Genomic DNA, 24,853 nt, shown 5'->3' with positions numbered 1-24,853 from the left:
GTGTGAGCGGTCATTAAAGTGTTAACAGATTGAGGATCCCACGAATTTATGAATTTAACAAATAGAGAGAAACTAGGAAAGTTTATACGTTAATTACAACTTGTGAAAATTGTTCGAGAGTGAAACAGAGTTGCAGAGTCCTACGTCTTGCAATTAATGCATATAATTTACATTTTGCACGGAGATTCTGCAATCTGGTTATCAAATCGTAGGATCAGAGCTTTCATGGAAATTGAATAGAATATTTAGTTGCAAAATAGTAACGAGAGCATGACGACAAATACAGCAGAGCCTTCCTTATTCGAGCATTTATTTTTATGTACATTATTCAGGTACATTTGAGCCGTTTGTTTTGAAAGTGGCATAAGTCACTTTTTCAAAAAAATCGAGTTAATGGTAACACTAATTACAATTGAACGGCATCTTTTCATTAAAAAAAAAAGTGACTTATGCCACTTTCAAAATAAACGGCTCATTTATCGCCTAGTAGAGAATTTCTTTTTCTTTTTTTTTTATTTCAAGCATTCAAATCTCTGAAACTGGAATACAGAACGGACTCGCGTACGAAAAATCGTCGCGTCGTCCGGGGCGTCGTCCGTTCTTCAGTTCTCGAAGAGCAATGACGTATCATTCTGGTTAATGATCCCTTAACTCATAATAGTCTGATAGTGATTCGGACTCTGTCGTATGTTTCACAGTTATCTTGAAATTCTCGACAGCAAGCCGTGCTCCATTTTGCGTTATCTAATAGTCTGGCCCTGTGTAATAAATTGCGAAACATTCGTCGGGGTCAGTATCAACATGCCGATGTTGTCCCTGCAGGGTTAACGCATTAGCAACCGATGTGGGAGATCTCTCCATTTCGAAACGTGTTTCTGCAGGACTGATAGAGCAAACCTTCCTGCTTCCAAATACGTGATCTCTTAGCGACGTACTGTATACTTGGCATTTTAGTTCCATTTCGTCAGCTTTAGAACAGCAGAGGGCCTTGTAATTGAAAATGTGTTCAGTTCAAGATGATATGGCAGCATAAAAATAACAATAAGATAATATGGAAATAAAAATATTTCCACGACTTTTCACCTGTCGTCACAGTAGTTATTAAGGCCACTGTTTTAGTCATTTTTGGTATATTCTTTTGCCTTCATTGAATGTTAGTTAAATGGGATATTAATGTTATAAAACATCATATACTGGGAAATTCTATTTAGGTTATAAATTAAGTTATAGATTGCTGAATGGAAAATTGTCTTTTTCGGCACAGCAGGTTCATCGATGAAAAGAGAAAGTAATTGCTACCTTGATTGGTTTTCGAAATATTAAATAGATTTTCGGTAAAATATATTCGATAATATAGAACAATGTAAATATAAAAATCATAATAATATTCATTAATATTCGCAACGTTTGTTTAAATTACTACTTATTTTTACTCTTGTCCCACTTTATATCCACAAAAATGCTTTCATTTCCAAAGAAAATTGTTTCGGCGAAATTCACTTCTATTTTATTAGTGTACGTTTATAGCGGTGTCAACGTTAATGATTCATTAAAAATCGCGTTAATTTTAAAGTGCGCCGTCTTTTTGTCACGGAGCGTCGTCCGTCAGCGGAATTAAATCGAGCGTTTCCCGGAGCCACTCGAAGATCCACGGTGCCCGAAGGAGAATTAATTTTTCATTGGCGAGGACTCGAGGACTCGGTATTAAGCACTCAGCTGCTCGACGAGGAGGCTGTCTCCGAATCCATTCCACGCTCTCTCCATAAATTAACATATAAACCGGCGCGCACGCCATCTTCTTCGCGGCTGCCGGAAACCGCTGAAAACTTTTCGACGGATTCCGAGTCGAGTCACGGACAGATTCGGTGGTATATGGAGGCGATGAAAAAAGAAAATGAAACGGGACATCGATCGGTGACAGGATCAACATTCCGATCAGGGATCCCGTTCATTTAATACTCGTCGCAGTTAACTCTGACGTGCCCCAACTTCCTTCATCGATCGCGGAACCGTCCGATGATAGGGGAGAGAATTCGGTCCATTCGAACGCTTCTAATCGTGTTAGAAGCAGGAACGAGTCGACGATAAGCCTGTGGAATTTAAATGGCTGCCGAATGTATTCGGGATCGGTGAAATATTTTACGATATCGTGTCAATCTTCATTTGCCCCCGAGTTAACGAAAAACACGTGAGTCGAAGAAAGATGGAAATTGATTGAAACATTGACTTTCATTCGGTCAGTATTTTCTTAAGTTTTTTTTTATAGGCTCTATGGGAAATATGGTGTGACGATTGCAGACTGTATCTTTACTAATTGTATTTTTACTAATTGTAAGAATATTGCAAGAGTAATGTAAGAGTATTGTATTAATTATTGTATTGAGTATTGTAAGAGTATTGTATTGGAATAGAAAATTCCGTAAATAACTCCTTAACCGATTAGCGGAGAAAAGTGTGTAAATTATTGCAATTACATACTGTAACTATATATTTGATTTTCTTAACGTCTTGTTTAAATGCAACAATTTTAACAATTTTATAAAGCATATAATTCAGTAAATGATATCAAAGTATATATATCCTTTTTAACCACTCAGCTGTACTCGTCAAAAATAGCTAACTGTTTAAAGGTATAACGTAAAAACAATTAAAAAAAAGAAGCGACTAACAATAATAGCTTCAATCATGGTTAGAAAGGAGAAATAAATTTATCCCGCCGAGTAGAAAAATTCCAATTTCTCTAAACCCCAGCTTCAGACGTTCTAATCGGATTTATTAATAATAAACACGTTTGCAGGTGGTTCGTCGCCGCGCAAGAACGGTATTTAATAAAACAACGGGGATCCAGCGGCTGTAAACAAAAGCGGTGAACAATAGAAACCAGAAGGGCGGATCATGCGATGGCAAGCGGAGCGAATAAAGAGGATTTGCAGTGAGTAAAATTGGCCAGAATTATACACAATTTATGGAAATGTCCGCGAGGATCAAAGAAGTTCGCGCTCCTCCTCTCCCGCGCGAGAAGTTCTATCTTTATCTGTGATGCTCCGCGCCCACGCTGCCCCCAGCGACTTCGGCCGTCAGCAAAGGGTTAAAATAAGTTCGACTTGGCCACGAGTTCGATATTTAGTAGCGGCGAATTTCGGGTATCGGAAGTCAGCTCTTTTGTTTTCGTCGACCTCCTTCTGGAAACTTTTCCCCCTCCGATCCACGCCGACAAGATCATCCCTTTGTCCCTTTCGGACCCATTGTCCGGTCGGGAGGGGATCTTCGAGCTGCCCGAAACCCATCGGACCAGGGTCCGGCTCGTAAACATGCCCCGATCCGAACGCAATTTCGGTTAACCGTTCGGCCTATTTGTCTATTAGATGTCCGCCGGCTCGCTGTTTGCTTATCGAAAAGCCGTATACGTTGACCCTAACTACTTAGCAGCCTGTGCCACGGCCACGACACGTGCACTGCCTGCGTCGTCGTGGACGTCGCTCGACAGCCCAGATCACAGATAGTCAGGCAATTTCTCAACCATCATGCGTCCCTGCTGACAGTTTCACACTGTTCTCGAGTTTCGCTGTATATTATTCTGCGATTTTTCTTCGAAAATTCATTTCAGACTTTGTGGCCTGCTTGTCTTTTCAACGGGAAGCAAGTGCCTACGTTACAAGCAATGGAAAAACGTATAACGATCAAGATGGAAGAATATTTGATACGAATATTTGATGAAGGATCCTGTGTGTCAGTTTGATATATCGGAAAAAGTGATGAATTTAATGGAACCGCTAAAAGAACTACACTCGACAGCAGAATTAAAGCATCGATAATTTTTGGTTGGAAAATTGTCAACGTTTGTACAGCTGTAACTCCGTTGACAGCAATCATATAATTGTGAAATTTATCATGAATTGAAGCTTGAAATTTCTACTTTATGATACCGTATGCTAATTTTTAATATCGTGTATCTCCATGATTGCACTATCCTAAATCTGAGGACATGTTCGTGATACCGAAAAAGTGCGAAGTTCGACCGTCTCTATGGACTTGGACAAATTTTTTTCGAGCATGCCGTTAAGAACACCGTTATGCTCGAACTTTTTCCTTCAATTTGAGGGTCGAACAAAGTCGCTGCGATTTTTCTCCCAAAGTTACAGCTCTTCAAATGATAAATGTGCCGCCGGCACGAGGCGTTAAGCTTTCACGAACATGCCGTCAGATTTAGGATACTACAGTCATTGGGATGCGTGATATTGGAAATTAGAAGATGATGTCGTAAAATAGAGATTCCAAGCTTCAATTTAAGAAAATGATCATAATTTTATGATCATTTTTAACGGAGTGCCAGCTGTTCAAAAATTCATAATTTTTCGATCAAAAATTACCAATGTTTTAATTTTGCTGTTGAATGTACTTTGGGTTATTTTATAAAAATTTTAACAATTTTTATCATAATGTAAGAGAAATCAATTAATCGAATTAGCTGGAAATGTTTCTCTATATAAATGCGATAATTCTAAATTAACAAATTAATTTGTCCAACGTTAATCCGTAGATCCAGTGTTCGTAGATCATTGAATAAATTATGGCAACTGGCAGAAATAACGAGCAATTGTTACGTTTCAGCGTATCCCAGCGACAGCTACAATAACGAGTAGAAACGAATAAATTCGTGTTTGCGAAATCCGTGGCTGTCAGTAACAGTCAAGCCCGAATACACCCGGGACTTTTGTAAAAATTAAAACCCTATACACCTATATATTCGGGCATTAAAAGGGTTCGATGCCTGAAAAGCAATTTCCATTGAATTATTTTGCGGAAAATTTGAAACTGTTATCTGACTTTCCATAATCCTGTTCGGTGTATGTGTGTATAGGATAATTGATTTTCGGGCAATCTATCGCATTTCGTTTTATTTTCACATCATTTTATAATACTTCGTTCAAACACTCTGATGAAATTTCCAGTTTTCATAATCCAGATCGAACAGATATTTATCCGCTGTCTCGAATTTTTAATTGCCGGCCGCCCCTTGGCCAATTGAAATATTAAATAAATCGGTGTTTAAAAAATCAATACAGCGAAAACTCATTGGATCTCGTATTGTTTAAATGGTAGCAATTTTCAGAATTTTTTAGAGCTCCGTACGCGGTTGAATTATTATAGAGAGAATTTGTAGAACCTTCGATTAATTAGAGAGAAATTGTGGAATGCCGAGATTTGAGGAATTTATTAATTAAAGAAGTCTCTCTCTCTCGCTCTCTCTGTTTATATATACAGGGTGTTCGGAAAATCGTGGCACATCCAGCAAGAGGATGATCCTACATGCAAAAATAAGAGAAAAAGAGGAATTGCATTTTTTCGTTTCAGATCCCAAGAAAACTGAGAAAACTGAGTTAAAAGATGCGTCAAATTCGCATGGCTTGCAATATGACGAGAAGTAGAATTGATTCCTATTCAATAGTATCATTTTCTCAACCTAATTTTTCTAAAAAAAAACGGAGCCTTAAATAAAGAAAAATGTTATTCCTCTTTCTCGACTTAGTTTTACATGGAGAATCACTCCCTTGCCTCTTGTACCACGATTTTCCGAACACCCCGTATATATACATGCGCTGAAATAGCGAGTAAATGATTCTCCGATTGAATTGTTCAACGGTAATTTCCGTGTACAACAAACGGGAAACTTGAAAGTACGCATGCACGTGGAGACGTCTTAAAGCGCGTGTCCGTCCACAACCCGGCGTTTCCACTTGCTAAATACAATACCATCGATAACGCTATTTACCAAAGTCATAATCCCTTCTTCAAACATTTCCACTTTCGAATTGCTGCCGACAACAGAATCTCCGATCGTGTCTGATCGTAAACCACCGCTTCCACTTGAGAGCCGTTCTAAAACTTGGAATCTCGTCGTCTCGAAATGAAACAAAAATTCCCCGTTTCCAGTTTCCGGGGACTGTGTCGACGTGGACCGAGCTGGTGGCATTCGCGCATCATTTCTCCGCGAATAAGAGGATTCGCCGCGTGAATAATGACTCCGAAACTATTCTGTGCGAGCTGGAGCAGAAATCGGATAGAAACGCGGTAAGAATAGGAGGATTCGTCGCGCTGGTGGTAGACAGGGTAAAGAAGAGGGAAGAAAGGAAGGAAGGAAGGAGCCGGAGAAATAAATGGGTCCGGGACAAGCGTTATCGGGGCGTGCGTTAATCTGGCATCAGCTGTCTCGCAGAAGTTCCTCGCGAGCGTCTTTGTTGAACGCCGCACGGTTGCAACGTATGCAGCCGGTCGGCGTGGTGCAGCACGTCTGCCGGAAACAACGTCCGCGACGATAAAAGTATTCGCGGTGACAGTCAGCCGGCGATATTTCACCGCGGCGACCGGGGCCGCCGAAGATGGATTCCCGGGTACTTCGTCAATGACCGTAATGGCCACCTATTCCGCGTGATATTTCTGGCGATAGGGACTGTTTGCTCGCCGGTTTTCCGATCGCGAACCCGTTTTCTTGCGATCCCGAACGGAAACAGACTGCAGGAGCCAATTACTGTGCCAACCCTATTGGCGATGCTCCGAATTTTTCGCTGTTAAAGATAACATTCGCTATTTAATTGACATTTCTTAAGGACGTCAAGGTCAATTTCGAAGTTTCTTTCGTCGACGTCAATTTGCCAATTACGCAAGTATCAACTCTTCTTCGAATATTAGGAGCAAAGTTCTGCCGAATTACAATTGAATTACTGTAGGAATTAAATTATAAAGTAATTCGTAATTCAATGGGGTTACAATTACGAAATATCAAGTAATTCAATTACATTGTAATTCGTAATTCAATGAGAATACAATTACGAAATATCAAGTAATTCAATTACATTGTAATTCGTAATTAGATGGGAATACAATTACGAAATATTAAATAATTCAATTACATTGTAATTTGTAATTCAATGGGAATACAATTACGAAATGTTAAGTAATTCAATTACATTGTAATTCGTAATTCAATGGGAATACAATTACGAAATATTAAGTAGTTCAATTATATTGTAATTTGTAATTCAATGGGAATACAATTACGAAATGTTAAGTGATTCAATTACATTGCAATTCGTAATTCAATGGGAATACAATTACGAAATATTAAGTAATTCAATTACATTGTAATTCATTATTAAATGGGAATACAATTACGAAATATTAAGTAATTCAATTGCACTGTAATTTAATCACATTGTAATTCAATACGTTGTATTTTCAAAACGCGTAATTCAAACGCGTAATTCTGATCTCCATTCAATTAAATTACAACGTAATTCCCAACTCAACGACATACTAAGTAATTCAATTAAATATGTAATCTGTAATTCAAATCGTCATTGAATTAAAGTACGATTAATTCAATTACATTGTATTTGTATTCAATTACATTGTATTTGAATTACATCGTATTTCAATTACACTCGTGATTAAAATAATTAGTCATTGTATTGACTCAAAGGTTTGAATTACTTAATCGAATTACAATGTAATAAAAATAATTATTAACGAAATAAACAAAAGCCACCGTAACTGGCTACACCACAGTAACTGGCTCGGCTGCTCTAAGCGGCTCCGCTACCCTAAGTGGTGCGGCGCCGTTCCAGAGGCCCTAGACAGCGCGGTGCAGCAAAAAGAAATCAGAAACCGCGAACACGGGGGAACCGGATCGCTGTGTACCGTGTCACGCTAATGCTGATAGCGTGCCTAGTCATTATTCTCCGCGAAGGGACCCGTCGCGGTGTAGATTACGTCTGACGGCCGCGAAAGGACCCGGCCCGTGACAATACAGTATTCAGGATGACGAAGTCGATAATCAGAGTTTGACGTTCCCTTGTCCACCGGCGAAATTAGCAAAATTGCATTAGGATCGTGTCGCTCATCGTTAACTTCGACCAGGCGTTTGCGTATTTAAATTGGATTCATCGGATCTCGTTTTTCACGAGCATTTTCATTCGAATCTCACTGAGCAGCATAGTCATTATTAGTAATAAGTAAATATTATTGCTTGCTGCTATGCTTTCTTCGTTCTGTAAGTGTAAATTTTATATAAAATTTGATTACAAAAATTTTAATTCGTATAAAACTTAATATCTTCTGTTAATAATTATTACTAAACTGCGGATTTTATGCATTTATGACAAAAGTACGTAGTTGGAATATTAAATTGTATAGACATAACAAGAATTTAATAATACAGTTACTCTATTTTCAGTTTATTAAATTAATTCGAACAAACAATTTATCTTTATCTAATTTCTGTTTCTCGCAATCTTGTTAAAAAAATCTTATTTTGCATAAAGATTATTTTACAGTAATATACTTTGGTGACTGTTTGACAGACTCCGATACTTCGTGTCGTCGCAAATTCGAATACCCGCAGTTGAGGGTTAGATTCAATTTTCTGTATATAATTGTTTTCGTTGCTTTCCCCAGATTTAAAACGAACTTCGATAGAGTAGAAAATATCGGCAATTGAGCGAAATGCCAGCGAGGATAGTTGACTGCATCGTTAATTCCAGCGGCCGGCTAAGCAAGGGGAAAGGACCATAATTGGTCGGGCAAGTGGAACGCCGGAAATATTCAATAGGACACGGGAAATATAGTACGCAGCCTCTCGGGCAAGTGTAACGGAAAGTAGAAGAACAATAGAGCCTAGCCGCACGAGTGGAAGACTGGTGTCTCTAGTTACACAAGGGGAATAAGATCTGTGTCAGCCAAAGACAAGTGGTTTGGGACGAGTGCCCGACAAGTAGAATCGGACGGCTGCCAGTAGAATAGGAGTCAGACAACTAGACCATGGCGGCACCTCGTACAAGTGGCATGGGATCACTGCTTCGACAGGCACACCAGAATTTCATATCAACTTGGCGAATGGAGCGTGATCGCGTCCGATCCGAGGCAAATGAATTTTTCCTACTAACAAAATCAAATTGAAATAATAAAATTCGAAAATCATGTTCTGTGGCTTGATTCGATAAGCAAGCGTGCGCACAGAGTCCGCGAAATAATATCGGAATAAATATGAGATCTATATTTTACTTGTTTAGCGAGTAGTCTGAATCTGGAATAAGTCAGACGCACGTGGAAAATGCATTAAAATTCATTGTATCGAACAGTGTTTTAGGAATATACTACTATAAATATCCATCTCGCTAAATATATATGAAAAATCTATTAATTGCCTTACAAATGTTGGATTTGTAACGATGAAAATTAAATAACGTCAGCTTCTAGAATTATTAATATTTAATCAACAAACCAGTCACAGTATAATATCACTCATTTATACATATTTAATTATACACATTTAGTTTTCTGTATCTCTAGATTTCTAATATAATCATTAGATTACTAATAATTATCACTAGATTTTTAATATAATAATAAATTAATATAATAATATAATAAAAATTTAAATTAATAATATTATTATATAATATTATTATTATATAAATTTAAATTTAATATAATAATATATTAATTACAATGGATTTCTGTTATAAACTTAAATTGTAATATACTTTTAATAGAATCTTGAATTACAGTAAATTCTTGTAGGAATTTAAATAGGACATTTTCAAATTATAATGGATTTTTAATAGAAATTTAAGCTAGTCTTTTTTATCTCTAACTCTCGTAATCATACAGATTTAATTATCTTCTGCACCCACGTATTTTCATTCATCCGCCAGAATCTCTCACAGCTCGGGCTTCATTCTCTCGAAACATAATTTCGCATTCAGTGATTGACGTTTAAACCGCGTCCGCGATAAAACAGTCTACCGCAACAAATTGCACGGTCCCGAATGTTCTGTGTAACTGGAATCATTCGAGGATTGGCTCGTGGAGAGAATGATCGCGCGATATCAATGAAAAACCAGCGAATTATTCGTTGAGTAGCGGACGAGTCGGCGACTGGTCGGACGGTCGACGAAAAATCGGCGTGGCGGAATTTCCGCGTAACTAGCAGCACTTGGGGACGATTTGCGAGTGGAATAATTGCACGCCGGCTACGAATCTCCACTAAACGTTTTACAGCCGGCAAATAAAGCCGGTGAGTTCGCATTTAAGATAGTGGAGTGCGAGATTTATGCCTTCCGATAACTCGTTGACGGTCGTTCGACGTTTCCAGAGCCCGGGAAAAGTGCAATCTCGGCGTGAAAGTAGTAATTCGAGACTTCCACGGACGATCGCAAAAATCTTTTCCGGCCGGTTGCGTGACGTTACCCTAACCGTGAATTACCATTTCCCGTGTGAACCACAAAACTCAGGGCGGAGAGAGAGAGAAAGAAAGAAAAAGAGAGAGAGAGAGATCGACGAGATCGATCGCTGGAGGCCCTGTAACTGGAAACTCGCGTCGACGAGGAAATCTCTTCCACTTTGGCGCGCGTGACTTTTCCAGCCATAAATTCTTCCCGTTTAGCTACTCGACTCGATAAAACCTAGGGAACGCTTAATGAACAGCTCCCGCCGCGAATTAAATGCGCAACTTGGAAATCATGGACTGTACTTTATTGCTATTACACTTATCAGTCGGCTTGCATAATTCGGAGCTCGAGGAAATCTATTTTTGGTGTGTCCGACGTGTCCGACCACTGCTCGCTGTTTCCACTTGCGATTATTGATCCAGTTGTAGCTGCCGATTATTTAGCAGATTTTATAAGGCTATGGACTTCTGTGCAAAATAAAGATTGTCTACATTTGTTGCGAGAATAAGGAGCCACTGAGAAATTCCCTCCCTTTTTAAATCATTTTAGTAGGTTGAAAACAATGCATCAATACATTTTTGGTATTTTATTTTGATATTTTTCTTCATTATTTGGTTCGTTTTTAAATTCTTTTAATGCCTTCATTTTTTGGTATTTTATCATAGATGCCTAAAATCGGCAGTCTACTTTATGACAATCACGAAGTGATATTTATTTTCTGGAATAACTTATTTAAAGATAGGAAACAATATAATTAAAAATAGACCGCGGATTTTATGCAAATATTAAAAAAAAATGGCTATTCGTAATTTATTTCGTTTAGACTTTTTTCTCATTGAAATTACGAATAGCTATTTTTCTTACATTCTTCTTACCTCAACGAAATCATTAAATTATGACATTATGAAATTGTTAAATTATTAAGTGAATTCACGCCTTGCATTCGCAGCCATTTTAACCCTAAATTCACAATAGATTTTTCCATTTTTATTCTCTTTTTAGATATTTCCATTTCTCATTTCCATGCTACAGTTTTTTTTTCAAATATAAGCGACAATGTAAAAATTATTTTGGAACGTGATACAACAAGCTTTCGTATGCAAGCGGTTAAAAAACGAATTCATGTCCACGTTTATTGTTCCAAGAATCTTGTTTGATTTTATTGGCATGCGTGAAATATTTGTGCGCGACGAATAGCGTGCATTGTGATGGATAAATTTTGGAAAAACGTCAGCACGACCAGCGACCGCGAACCGACAGTGAAATCCGGACAGTTTTAGGGGTCGATCCGCGAATGAAGTGTTTGATGAGAGTCGATAAACTGGCGGCCACGCGTTCACGACAGTTGGGCGGGCGCAAAAAGTGATCGAGCCACACGCTATTTCTATAATATAAACGTCCTTGATGGACGGGTGCTCAGGTTCGGCGGACCAGTCGGAAAGATGGAAAGATAAATCGGCCTGTGGCTCGGATAATTGATTTACCTTCCACCGTGTTGAATGTGCGAGCAACGCGGCTCGATTTAATGCACTGTTCGCGTTCGTATCGTTCCGGGAACAACGAAACCAGTCCGGAGAACATACGCGAAACTTTCTCCTCGGCGAATTTCAAAATTAAATTGTAATCCGCGATCGTCCGCGTTGAAATACCTCGAGCATTCGGATATATCTTAAAGGACTCTCTTCCGCCGACTCGCTTCCGTTAACACGTTCCGTGCCGAGCTTTTTTTACTCGAATCTTCACACTTTGATATTTTACTAAAACTTGATGTATTACGTGCAATTATTAATTCTCGTACACGTAACAACGTAACAAAAACTTATCAACGCCCATTCTTGCGGTGGAAATTGATTCTTCGGTTCTAAATTTCTTGTAAACAATTTGTTCAGTTCACTAAGTAAACATGCAAGCGTGTACCATGGATGGTACACGTGGCACGGAACGTGTTAATTATCGATCGAATAATAATTGTATAATAAAGCGCGTCGGAGTGTTCCCCGTAGGAAGAAGTAATTAAATCGTCTAACAAGTTTTCTTATATTCATCCAATCTTTTGTCCAAGCGCCCACGCTTCTCCCGCTGACTAGAAAAAAAGAGCGCTCGTTCTCGTAAAACCAATTCGAACTTAACACTGTTACTGAAGTTAAAACCCTCAATCTTCGTAAAACTTTAAGTAGCGAGTTTCATTGCTACCCGAACAATACCGTTACAGACAGATGAGGTTCTTCAGCCGGGAAAGAAACTGTTTTACCTCGATGAACAAATTATCTCATGACAAGTTTAACTTCAACGAAACCTTTTATTTCTTCCACACACTTCTTAGTTCGTATAATTTTGATTAACTTCTTCTGGAGAAATTTGTAAGCGATATTGAAAGATGAACGAATACATTCGAACATTTTGTCGATGCAAAAGGCTGCATAGATTTCTAATAAGAAATGGCAAAAGATAATATTTCATATTTACGATTTCTCCTTTTTAAAAATGTGACAGAGACGACTTGAGATTTGAGGTTGCGTAGGGCTAAAACTTCAACTAGGTTCAGTTACTGTGCACCTAAAATTCAAGAAAATAATTCACCAAAAATTCAAATAAACAATTATTGTTTTCTTTTTCCGTAATCTTAATACGTTTCACCAATACAATTAACATTGTTCTATCTCACCTAGGAAGATTTATTTTACTGATGCACTTTACTGATGCTTCTCTTATGCAAAAATTGATAAAAGAAGCACAGAATAGTAAAAATATTTCAAGAATTCTACAACACTGTTACATTATTTCCAATCGATTAAAACTGTTAAATCGAAAGGATCGATCTTTATTTGGCTGCAGTTTCATACAACTAGCAAACACAATTTTTAATTTGCCTAAAGATCCGCTGTCTATTTCATAAGCTTTACAAAAAGATTCGCGAATTCAATATCGAAAAATTGAAACGATTTGTATAGTATTTCAAGTTCTTCCGTCTTCTGCATGAATTTAAATTTAAATTAAACTTAATTTAACACTAAACCTACCACGGTCGAAGTGACCGCTTTCTTATTTTGCAATTCTGCAAAGTTCACTCTTTCGTGGAAAACGCTTGAACAAGTTATATTATTGGAGAGCAAGTTTTATAATAATACCTTCACAAATTCTAAATAAATTCGGTCTTCTCACTTTTGTGAAGCAGTACATGCCAGGTAGTATTACTGCTTGGTAGGTTTAGTGTTAAATAAAAAACAAATACGTCCAGTGAATCATGAAAATAAACAAAAAGCACGGTAACTACCCTATTATACGTAAGAAGGTTCAGCTATAGATCAGACGGTTCAGATTCCAGCATGAATTGCGTCTGCAGTACAGCAGGTGCTCGATATTCTTCTATTGGGGTACCGGCGGGCTCTCAAAGCGCGAGATCGTCGAGCATCAGTCACAATTTCGCATACAATGGATTATAGTAGTCGCATAGTGCACGCTCCGCGGGGTCCACCTTCCGCGCGACAAACTCCAGTTTCCCGTTTATTCACCACTACCCTTCTCCCTTTCTTGCTTGTACACCGACGATCCACAAGGACAGTCTAATGCCTCCCAACTCATATGTTGACCGTGTTACGTTCCGCCATAAACTTGGAATCGTGCGAGCACAATATGGAACACGGAATCAGGCGAGACGATAGGGAGATACTGCTTCTCCCCGGCCATCTCGAATTCCCTCTGTGCTCCCTTGCTGCCGAGTTTATTTATTAACATCAAGAGACACACGGTCCGCTACCGAGTTCATCTAATAACACGTAAAGATCGTGTACGTGTCCGCTCCGAGTTTCTCAATCGACGTACGCGCAAAAGTCGCGCGCGCGATTTATTCGTCGAGTTCAATTTTCTTCCATATTACCGTTGCGAACACGTGAAAATCTCCCGCGATTCCTTGCGATCCTCGATTTTATCGTTTCCAGCGTCGTCGTACACGTTTCCCTCGAATATTTCACTCGCCGGAATTGACATAGACTTCGTGCAATTTTGATAAAAACGCATTAAAACCTGGCAGATTTCGCGGCAGATTCGACGATGGTTAAATCGAAATTTTCGAAAGGATTCGAAACTTCATATTAAATTCTGATGTATCGAGAATGCGTTTTGCTCTTGTATTGTGTGAACACGTTTGTGCAATTCACGAGCAACGATTCACCGGGTAATAAATGCAGAGAACCGTGCAAATATACGCACGGGAACTTTGTATTGCGCATTGAACAATCACCTGTTGATTACTCGGTAGATGCCATTGTTTTGGTACTGAGCGCGTATTCTCTATTGAGTCTCGAATGTTCGATTATAAATTCACATAGAATTCGAAGTGAATGAAATTGGTTTAAGCTAGGTAAATCGTGGAATAAGAGAAAAATTAGGAAGAGAGAAAGTACGACGATCACACAAATCGGATCGGGTCGTTTTACGATTTAATCCGTTCGCGCAATTTTTCACTCGGATTTATTACGATCATCGTCCCCGTTAATTTACATCTCCTTTGTTACGTAATTCCTTTATCTTTCTTTACTTTCTCTCGGTTTCTTTAGTATATAGTTTCTTTGTTTTCCGCCCGTTCAATTTCTTTCAATTTCTTTCGAACTTTTTAGTTTTCAAACTTTTATTTGCATTCGTTTCACGGTTTCTCTCTCTCTCTCTCTCTCTCTCTCTCTCTCTTTCTCTCGCAATTTCGTTATATAACGATGGGCCAGAATCGGGCAATTTCTAACGTGAAATCGTGTTCACGATCAGTGGTTTCGATTACTAACTAATCGGTTAATCACGATCAATGAATAACTCGAGTGATCAAAGCATATGCAATCGTTGCTCGTGATTAACTCAGTAGTAATTACTTCCACACAATGCAATTTACGATTTGCGATAATAATTCATGTAATTATCACTGTTTTTTTTATTATGACTAACCGAAAACTTTGGTATTATGGCAGCTAATAATTATTCGGAGTTATTCTCAACGATAAATTACATTATTTAATATCAAGTGAAATCATGATCATTGATTTATTCCAGCAACGATGCATCAGTCATAATTACTTTTCATAATCAATTAGAAACGTAATGATTACTTTCGTAATTAATTAGAATAATCATGATTACCTTTCGTAATTGATAAGAATAATCATGATTACCTTTCGTAATCGATTAGAAAGGTAATGATTACTTTTCGTAATTAACCCTTTACACTCGAGTGGTGACCGCGAGGCACCACTAAAAAATTGTTACATCACGTTCCAAGATAATTTTTATATTATATAAGGTTAGATATAAAAAATTATTGAAAGTCTAATTGTTGTGTGAGTCACAAGACTAAATTTTATATGCATAAAATGCACTTTGTCGTATAAAATAGAAATACCGTAAGTCAGAAGAATGAATTTAGATTTGTAGTCGAAATGGCTTCGAGTGCGAAGGGTTAATTAGAATAATCATGATTACTTTTCGTAATTAATTACAAGAGTCATGATTACTTTACGTAATCGATTAGAAAGGTAACGATTACTTTTCGTGATCGATTAGAAAAGTTATGATTACTTTTCGTAATTAATTACAAGAGTCATTATTACTTTACGTAATCGATTAGAAAGGTAACGATTACTTTTCGTGATCGATTAGAAAAGTTATGATTACTTTTCGTAATTAATTACAAGAGTCATGATTACTTTACGTAATCGATTAGAAAGGTAACGATTACTTTTCGTGATCGATTAGAAAAGTTATGATTACTTTTCGTAATTAATTACAAGAGTCATGATTACTTTACGTAATCGATTAGAAAGGTAACGATTACTTTTCGTGATCGATTAGAAAAGTTATGATTACTTTTCGTAATTAATTACAAGAGTCATGATTACTTTACGTAATCGATTAGAAAGGTAACGATTACTTTTCGTGATCGATTAGAAAAGTTATGATTACTTTTCGTAATCAATTAGAAAGGTAATGACGAAATAATCGATTGTAAAAGTAATGACGAAATAATCGATTATTGATCAACTCCGGAACTAATCGACTGTCAGCCCGGGTCTCATTCGAACTTTGACATCTGATCTGATCTCTCTTCCTACATGGACAGGAAACACACCCGCGAGGGGAGGTCAGCCCCGGGTCTCCACGTGTGATCCTTGAACTCTGACAAGCTATGGAACTTGTTCGTCTCCCCCTCGAACCCTGTTTGGAAACAGACGAATCGTCGGATCTATTATTGTTCCGCAAACGGAACTGCAGATTCGGCGAATAACTATCCTCCCGGAACAGCGAGCGAGGCGTTAACGTAATCGTCGGCCGTCGTAATAAGCATTTTGGTAATCGAGTGCCGTAATTGTAGCAGTAACGGCCGCCGTATTGTGCACTTTACACATATAAACGAAACTTGCGCAGTTGCGCACGATTAGGTAGAATGTTTAATTAGCGCGCCGTCGCCGTAGAATACACTCTGCGGACTATAGCCCGGAGGATTTGTACCGTGTTGAACCTAATCTCCGTAGAATGCTCGATGAAGTGTTGGATCATGTATGAAACAGTCTGCAGGACTTATCAGAATTATCTAGGGATTCCTCTGTTTCCGGGAACAACGTTTGCATAGTCCTTCCATTATGTTAATGAACGACAAAAAAAAGTCGTCAATAAAATTTCAATTCATAAATTGAAAGAAAAAAATGGGGCAACGAGAACCCGCACGACGAATGTTAATCTTGCTAAAACGTTGAAAAGACTGATTAAACGCGTACCGGTCCCAGCGGGATAAACGTTTCCATGCACAAGCAGGGATGATTACACTTTTCACAGCGAGCGATACAGTTTGTTTTTCTGATTTAGCTTAAATTCGCAGCAATTAGGGGCGGGAGCGGATAAAAATGTACGTTTCGAAAATAACGTCGACGCCCGCGGCCACCGAGCCTCGATATTAAACTGAAATGAAATGTACACACCGATAACGGCGCGCCTGAAAAGACAAACACGGCGGACGAACGAATCGACGTCCACGAAATATACCGCAAATTTCGAGTATCTTTTTCCGCTGGTTCGAGAGTTCGGGAAACGATTTGTTAATCTGGAATTATAGGAAAAAAATTTCATCGAATTACAACTTCGCGCCGTATCGAAGTTACGCGGCTTCGATAAATTTTCACTTCGAATCCCAGCTCCGTGGTAAAATGTTTCAGAAAAGTTTGAAATGTTAGCGAATTGTTTTCAATCGATTCAAATGATTCGAGAAAGAACGAACCTGTTTTTTAGTTATCGTACCTTTCAACTGACGCAGCAACGTTTATTTTATCTAAAAATCCGCAGTCCAGTTATCATAGTCCGTACAGATTTCACATATTAATTTCGGGAACTGCGAGTAGAGAGAGAGAGAGAGAGAAAGAGAGAGAGAGAGAGAGAGAGAGAGAGAGAGAGAGTAGTATCTTATTTTTTACTTAACCTTTTATCAATTTATTCTAAATCTCTGCATTGTTTGATTTGATAACTAAGGAGTAACTTCGATAAATAAATGAATTAATAAATAAATAAATCAATCAATCAATCAATCAATAAATTAATAAATTAATGATTAAATTTATAAATAAATCAATAAATAAATCGATAAATCAGTAAATAAACAAACAAATAATTATGGATCGGTGGATAGGTATACGAATATAGTATACCTATTATACTATACTATACTATATACTATATACTATATACTATATACTATATACTATATACTATATATATACTATATACTATATACTATATACTATATACTATACTATATATATAGTATACTATAGTATACTATACTATAGTATACTATATATAGTATAGCTAAAAATATAGTAAATTTTCTTTAGGAGATTCGTTTCTAGCGGTCAATTAAAAACTGCGTCGAGCGACTCGGCGGCGATCAAAGTGCTAAAAAACACGGTTGCGGCTTGCAAACAGGAGAAACGACGTCCCATGGTGTTTCACCGAATTGCAGTCGGTACGCCCAGACGCAATACACGCCAACGAGGGTCAGAAGCCGTTTAAACGTCGTGGCTCGTCGCTCCAGAGCTACAATTTCGCGAAACAAATTGGAAAGTGTCGTGTCCGGGGCTCTTCACCCTCTAACGAACGAGCCCCGACGTTTCGTACGACCACGCGCCGCTAAGATAATTGTCTATTTACTCCCGCGACGTAGCTCCACAGCCGGCACAGCATCTCCTGTTCGAAAATTATCGAAACGTTGAATTTCGACAGACAGATCGAACAAAGAAATCAATCTGGCGAATAATTTTTTATTTTCCACCTGATATGATTTAATCGTGAAGGCATGCAACGATGTTGTTTGTCTTCTCCGACCGTTGTATTGTTTTATCGAGCTGAATCATGTTGATTAGCGCAGGCTTCTCATAAAGAGAGAACGTATTTTATGTCTTCCTTAATTAATGAATGCGTTAATTGGTAACTGAATAATGTAAAGTGAAATTATAATATTATTCCTATAATATTATGTCCCGAATTAGTCGTCCAATTGTGGCGAATCTTCCGAAATTTATAACGCTTGTATTATAATATATGATACTTGTAAATTTTATAATACTGCAACATAATAATGGACCTGGAATTGAACAACTAGATTTTGTTCGTTTTTTTCTATTCTTTTTCGAAGGTTTCGAGGAAGCCTTATTTTATGGAACGTTTCTCTGTACGGCGGATAAAAATCGTACGAGTGTAAAATATGAAAAAGTATATTTTTCAAACCTGGCGTTCTTTTTTGGTCGATTTTGCGGCGAAATAAAATCTGCATGGACGGCGGCAATCGGTGCCGGCGAAATTGGTAAAATACCTTTTTCAACCAACGGTTGATTAATTTTTCCGTGCCGGACACGTGACCAAAATTATTTCGATTTACAGATAAATTTCTAGTCGATTTCAAAATAACGAATTGAAATCGCGGTCGCATAAGGCACGTCCGGGGAATCGAATGAGAAATCGTGGCAGTTGGACGGCACTGTCTAGATAAAATCGTGGAGTATCAAATCCTTTCTGGCGCAGCTCTCATGCTTTATCAATTTTAGAACGATTTTATCCCTGCATGAAAATATTTGAACGGTAAAACAGATTTGAAGTCCTGATGGTATGCGGTAGCGTGGGAGTCCGGGAGTCGAGAGAAAAATCATGCCACTGAGAAGATAATACGTCGATAAGATCGTGGAGTTTCGAATCCTTTAACGTTCTTAAAATCTTCTCTGTCCTGAAGCGATTTCAACTTGAAAACGGAAATTATTTACAGTTTGTCGAAGTGTGATTTGAGTAGTTAAAATGTAAATTATATGACTTGAATGTTTCTAATGCGAGTGTTAAAATTCGATCTGAATGCTTTTATTGTCCATAACCTTTCGACTTATTTCATAAAAGTGGTGTTAATTTGCATTAAATTATTGACATAACCTTTCGACTTATTTCATAATAAATGGTGTTCATTTGTAATTTAATACAAATTAACACATTTGTAATTCTAAAATAAAATAATAAAATCTTCCCTGTCCTAACGCGATTTTTATTTGTAAACAAAAATTATTTACAGTTTGTTAAAGTGTGATTTAAGTAGTATATATATATATTTTTTAACTACTTAAATCACACTTTAACAAACTGTAAATAATTTTCGTTTCCAAATAAAAATCGCTTTAGGACAGGGAAGATTTTAGGAATGTTAAAGTATCCGAAACTCCATCACAGTTTAAGACAGTTAGTGTTAAGTTACATTGCAGTTAATTTGTAATTTAAATCACAGTTTAACGCACTTCGAGATATTTTCCTCCCCCATTTCTTTCCCTAACCCTTTTCTGATACTGAATTATTCTCATTTATTTTCTCCGTTATATTCTATCTTCTTTTTCTTTTTATTGCACCCATCTCTCTTCATTTTTCTTAATTTCTTTTCGATATGCTACTTGCGCGACATATTGACATACTATCGTAACGCAGGAAATAAATCCGTTGATGAAATAAATATTACTATTATAATTAAAATCTGTTTAGAAAATGGTGATTGACTAAACGTAAAGTCATGATAGCCAGATATATTCGGAGATAGCGAGAAAAACGGAGGTGCCGAGGACGGGGCGGAAAAGGCAGTCGATGCGAAACACTGGACACCGCGAATTTGCATTCGATTTAGCTCCGGCAACACGTCCAGGTGTCCGGATCAGGGATGAACGTTCTACACGGTCTCTAGCCGAGCCAAATTTCTTCCTCGGGTGTCCTATAACGATCGCCTCGCGGCAGATGTTCCGGCAGGACATAATTTTCTGCGCTCGTGCGGCGCGCGCCGCGATAACATCGCCCGCCACCGAATTACACGTGCAATTGCGTTAAAATGCTCGTGTCCGCCGCCGTGCGACGGATTCGTTCGCGGTGTCCCGGACTCGCCGAGGACAGTTTAAACGCAATCTGCGTCCTGTTCCGCGGCCAGGAACGGCCGGAATTTAATGCCGGCCCGATTCAATGGAAATGCATTTGTCAGAAACACACGGCCTCCCCCTTACGTCACGCCGACGCGGCTTCCTTCAGCTTTTCTGACACTCGAACGACGGCGTTCGTGTTTTTCCGACACATATTCGTGACTTTATGCCGCTGCTGATTCGTCGTGGTCGCGGTTTAAAAAAAAATAAAAGAACACGCAAGCGATCGAATAAGAGATTAAATAAGCAATTAATACTTGCGAGACGGTTAAACGTTCTCGCGCTGTGTTACTCTCTTTTACTTTCTTCGTTTGCTCACATTATTTACATATCTTGATCACTTATTTTATTTTTTATTTTATTTTTTACTTTATCGTATCATCTCTTTTCTTTTTTCTTTACTTCGTTTTCGTACGCTAGCTGTGCGACGTATTGTCATATTATTGTAACACAAGGACTTTCTTTCTTTGATGAATAAATGTTATTATTATTATTATTATTAAATATTATAATAAAAATATAAATGTTATATATTGTTATATTAAATGAGCTACAATATTTGACTCAATTGTTTTTAGTGTTTATCTCCTGCTTTTATTAGTCAGAAACTATATCTGCCATTCGTTTTATTAAAAGTTACAATTTCATCTTTAAAGTTGAAATATTTGAATGGTCGCTCGAATTATTGTTGGATCGTCGTTAAACTCATTAATACCAAGATTATAATAATATCAAGATAATATAATTAACATCAAGATTATATATAATATCAGATTGCACTCGTTGATTGGAAATTGCTAATGTAATATCATAGGAGAACTTCGTATCACAGCTTTCAGCCGACACCATGCATCCCCCGCCCTCTCTCTCTGTGACTCTTCGCTCACTAGAAAACCTTATTTCTCGGTGAAGGATCATCCTGGAGCATGCAGGTTTCTATTGTGCCTCGAGTTTGTCCTCGTTCAGTGTTTGCCGGGACAACTACTCTTTTCATCAGCGCCCAAATGAAACTCAAAAGAATAGTTCTGCTTCCTAGCTGGCGCGGCTTCTGTTCAAGGTCGCCTGGCGGCCACGTTTCGCATCGCGCCGAATATTTTTACACGCCGCGTTCTCCCGCCGGTTTCGCGGTATTGTTATTTCTTAATTAGGAATCACGCTAATTGGGCGGCCGCCGCCTCGACATCGGCTCTAATTAAGGCTAGAGCCGCGAATTTATTCTCGGAGTGAACCGGGCGCAAGAGCAGCGAGAAGATAGCAACTCGGAACTCTGAACAGCTTGGGATCGTTTTTTCGGGCGATTCGGTTGCGTCCGCTGCCAAAGATTGCTCTGTCCGACCGGGAAAAAACCAACGCAAATTTTCAACGCGATTTTTATAGACGCTTCCACGCTGTTTCGAATTATTGCACATATTTTCTTGTGACCGTTATCCTCGCTTGATTTTCCTTTAACCCGAGAAAGATAACCTACGTCGCAGAGGCGCCTGCGAAATAAACAACTGACTGCACCGTTTTCATAGAGGTCTAGTGATTTAAGTTTAAAATTACTTAAAATATAAAAAAATATAATATAAATGCATTTTATTTTTACAATAATGCCAAACCTTTAAAATGACTAGATTAACTTAAATAAATATCCATTGTTAGTATAAAATTGACGCCTTAGAAAAGCATGCGCCTCTGAAGCGTATGGTTATCTTTTACGTACGTTGTCATATGGTTATCTTTCTAGGGTTAAACAAAAATGTAATCGCGTGCTCTAGCAAACATTTTTCTCCTAATTAAATGCGACACTTCGTTAACCCCTTGCACACTGTAACAGTATAATAAAATACGAACGTTTCCTTCGAATAGAAACAAAACCGTTGTTCTTCCGATATGAAAAAAGAAGAACAACAAAAACAAAAACTGCCTCGTTCCATCGGGAAAATGATTAAGGTCGAATAAACGCTAATCAACGGCGCTGCGAAATTAATTGCAAGCGATTAAAAGCACACGTTGGTTAGCGTCCGCCGGTAAATTTGATCGGTGTATTTACAGTGGTGAATTTGAAACGATTGTTTGCCTTCGCGGAAAGCCTATTTGAAATACTCGTTCGAGCAACATATAATATATGGGCTCCGGTTATGCATTCGAAACGCTGGGTCTCCCGGCCTCGGCTCAGAAAACCGATGTTGTTCAGCTCTATAAAGAGGCAGATTCTATATCGCGCGAAGTATTTATTCTTATAAAATTCTGGCGCCCCGTCCGGGGCGTTAATAGAACCATTCTTATAAAAAAAAAAAGAAAAGAAGAAGGGACACTTCTCTCACCCGGACCGCCATAAATACCTATTCCCGGGACACTCCGTTTCCCTTATTTCCGTCGAGCGGCCGAGTTTCTTCGAGGCGGCGCCACGGAGAAAGGAGAAAGAGGGACAGGGCTACGGCCAAAAATTTTTCGCCGGGAAACTCTCGTTCCGCCGGAGAAAGAAAGACAGTCGATAAATTTTCGGGATCTACGAGGCGTGCCGCGTCGAGCACTGGAAAACCCTAATAAAAACAATACACCGTTCTCCTTTTGGCGATGTTCGCGCGCAGTAAAGAGGCGTGCACACCGTCGGCCCGGCAGCCGTAAATTACAGCCCCTATTATTTTCGGACTGCGACACAATGTCATTTCCATAAACAACGGACTTTATTAGAGCTTAAACGACCGCCGTTTTCCATGGCTTCTATCCAAACCCATGATTTCCTTGGGTTCACGGGGAAGAAAGCTCGCGGGAGCCGGTCGCGCGAGAAAATTGCCGGAAGAGTACGTATCTGTATCGAAAGACGAGATGAAGACGAAAATGAGATCGTTCTCCTTGAAAGTATTCGTCGGCCGCGTACATTTCGTTTCTCGTTGAGAGCAGGTTTGGATATTATCCGAATTTCTTTTTATTCAGATAATCATTCGTATGTGTAAATAATTGAGTGGTTCTATTCGCGAATATAATTTTATTTACGAACAAGTCGCTGTCATCTTATTCGCGAATAAACTGTTCACGAATAATGTATTCACGAGTCATTTATTTGCGAATAATTCATTCGAGAAAGTGGGAAATTAATTATAGAAATAGTAGAGCAAGGTGCATTGGGACGGAATAAAAATTGACAGTGAAAGGACGACGAATGTTGGGGAAAGTTAAGCCGAGAGAGACTCGATCGTTTATTTTCAGCACTGCAGATTTAATCTGCCGGATATTGAGCAGCCGGATATTAGACAATAAAAGAGGGAAAAGAGCTGGCAACATTAATAAGAGCTACAATAATGCCACTTAATATCACGTGCAGACGGCTGGCCGGAAGACCGGCGAGGGACGACCGGAAATTGGGCAGAAATTAATTCCAGAAATCTTTTACGATCCTCTAGGACGTTTGTTTCTACGGGGCGAGGGTCGCCGGACCCCTCTGATCGCAACGACGCGTTAGGCGAACGGCGGAGGTTGGGGCGTCAGGGTGCTAATGAGCCGCGTACGAACGAAAGAGATTTTTGAAATTTTCGTTATATGCTCAGATAAGAAAGTTAAAAAGCGAGGACTTTGTTTCATCTTTCCTTGTCATTCTACGTAGTAGCAGAATTAAAACAAAAGCGGTTTAGTCATTGTCCAGTTTAGACTAGTTGTTTAGACCAGTCCCTCCATCATCTAAAAAAATTTCAAGTCATTTGGTCCAGTTTGAAAAAAGTTACTGCGTCCTGAAAAGTTGTGCGAACACTTTTGTGAACTACTGTACTTAGAGGCGAGATATCGAGTTCTAATAAAGGAAACGATGTTCTGGAATGTTCGAATGATATGTTAAAATTTTTGGATGTTAACAGTGTCAATAGTTTTTCAATAGCAATTCTTTGAAAACTAAATAGCGTGATACACGTGTTTCTCATTGTAAACGTGATAGCGGAGAGTCAAAGATGGAAATGCTCGTCTGACGTTTATGCAACTGGCACATATTTCACCGAAAGCAAAAAAAAAATCCATTTTCTCAAGATCACGTCACGGTCCCGCTTTAATGAAATCGCGCGGTGGTTAATTATACCGAGAACTCGTAAACGGAGCCGCAAAAATTCTCGTTGTTTCTCAATTTTACGAGGAAACTTCGACAGCAGACAGCGAACTCCGCGATCCTGCGAATGCTTCGCGCCTGGATTT

The 24,853-nt window shown here is 38.5% G+C and overlaps 1 protein-coding gene across 6 annotated transcripts in view; it reads right to left on the bottom strand.

The window, feature by feature from the left end:
• SK (small conductance calcium-activated potassium channel) overlaps positions 1 to 24,853 on the bottom strand; it is a 391,518-nt gene that overhangs the window by 170,592 nt on the left and 196,073 nt on the right. The gene's annotated exons all lie outside the window — the stretch shown is intronic.

This window comes from Megalopta genalis, chromosome 2 (assembly GCF_051020955.1).
Source record: "Megalopta genalis isolate 19385.01 chromosome 2, iyMegGena1_principal, whole genome shotgun sequence".
Taxonomy (NCBI): domain Eukaryota; kingdom Metazoa; phylum Arthropoda; class Insecta; order Hymenoptera; family Halictidae; genus Megalopta; species Megalopta genalis.
The sequence above is the reverse complement of the archived record's forward strand: the minus strand, read 5'-3'. Positions and strand labels throughout refer to the sequence as shown.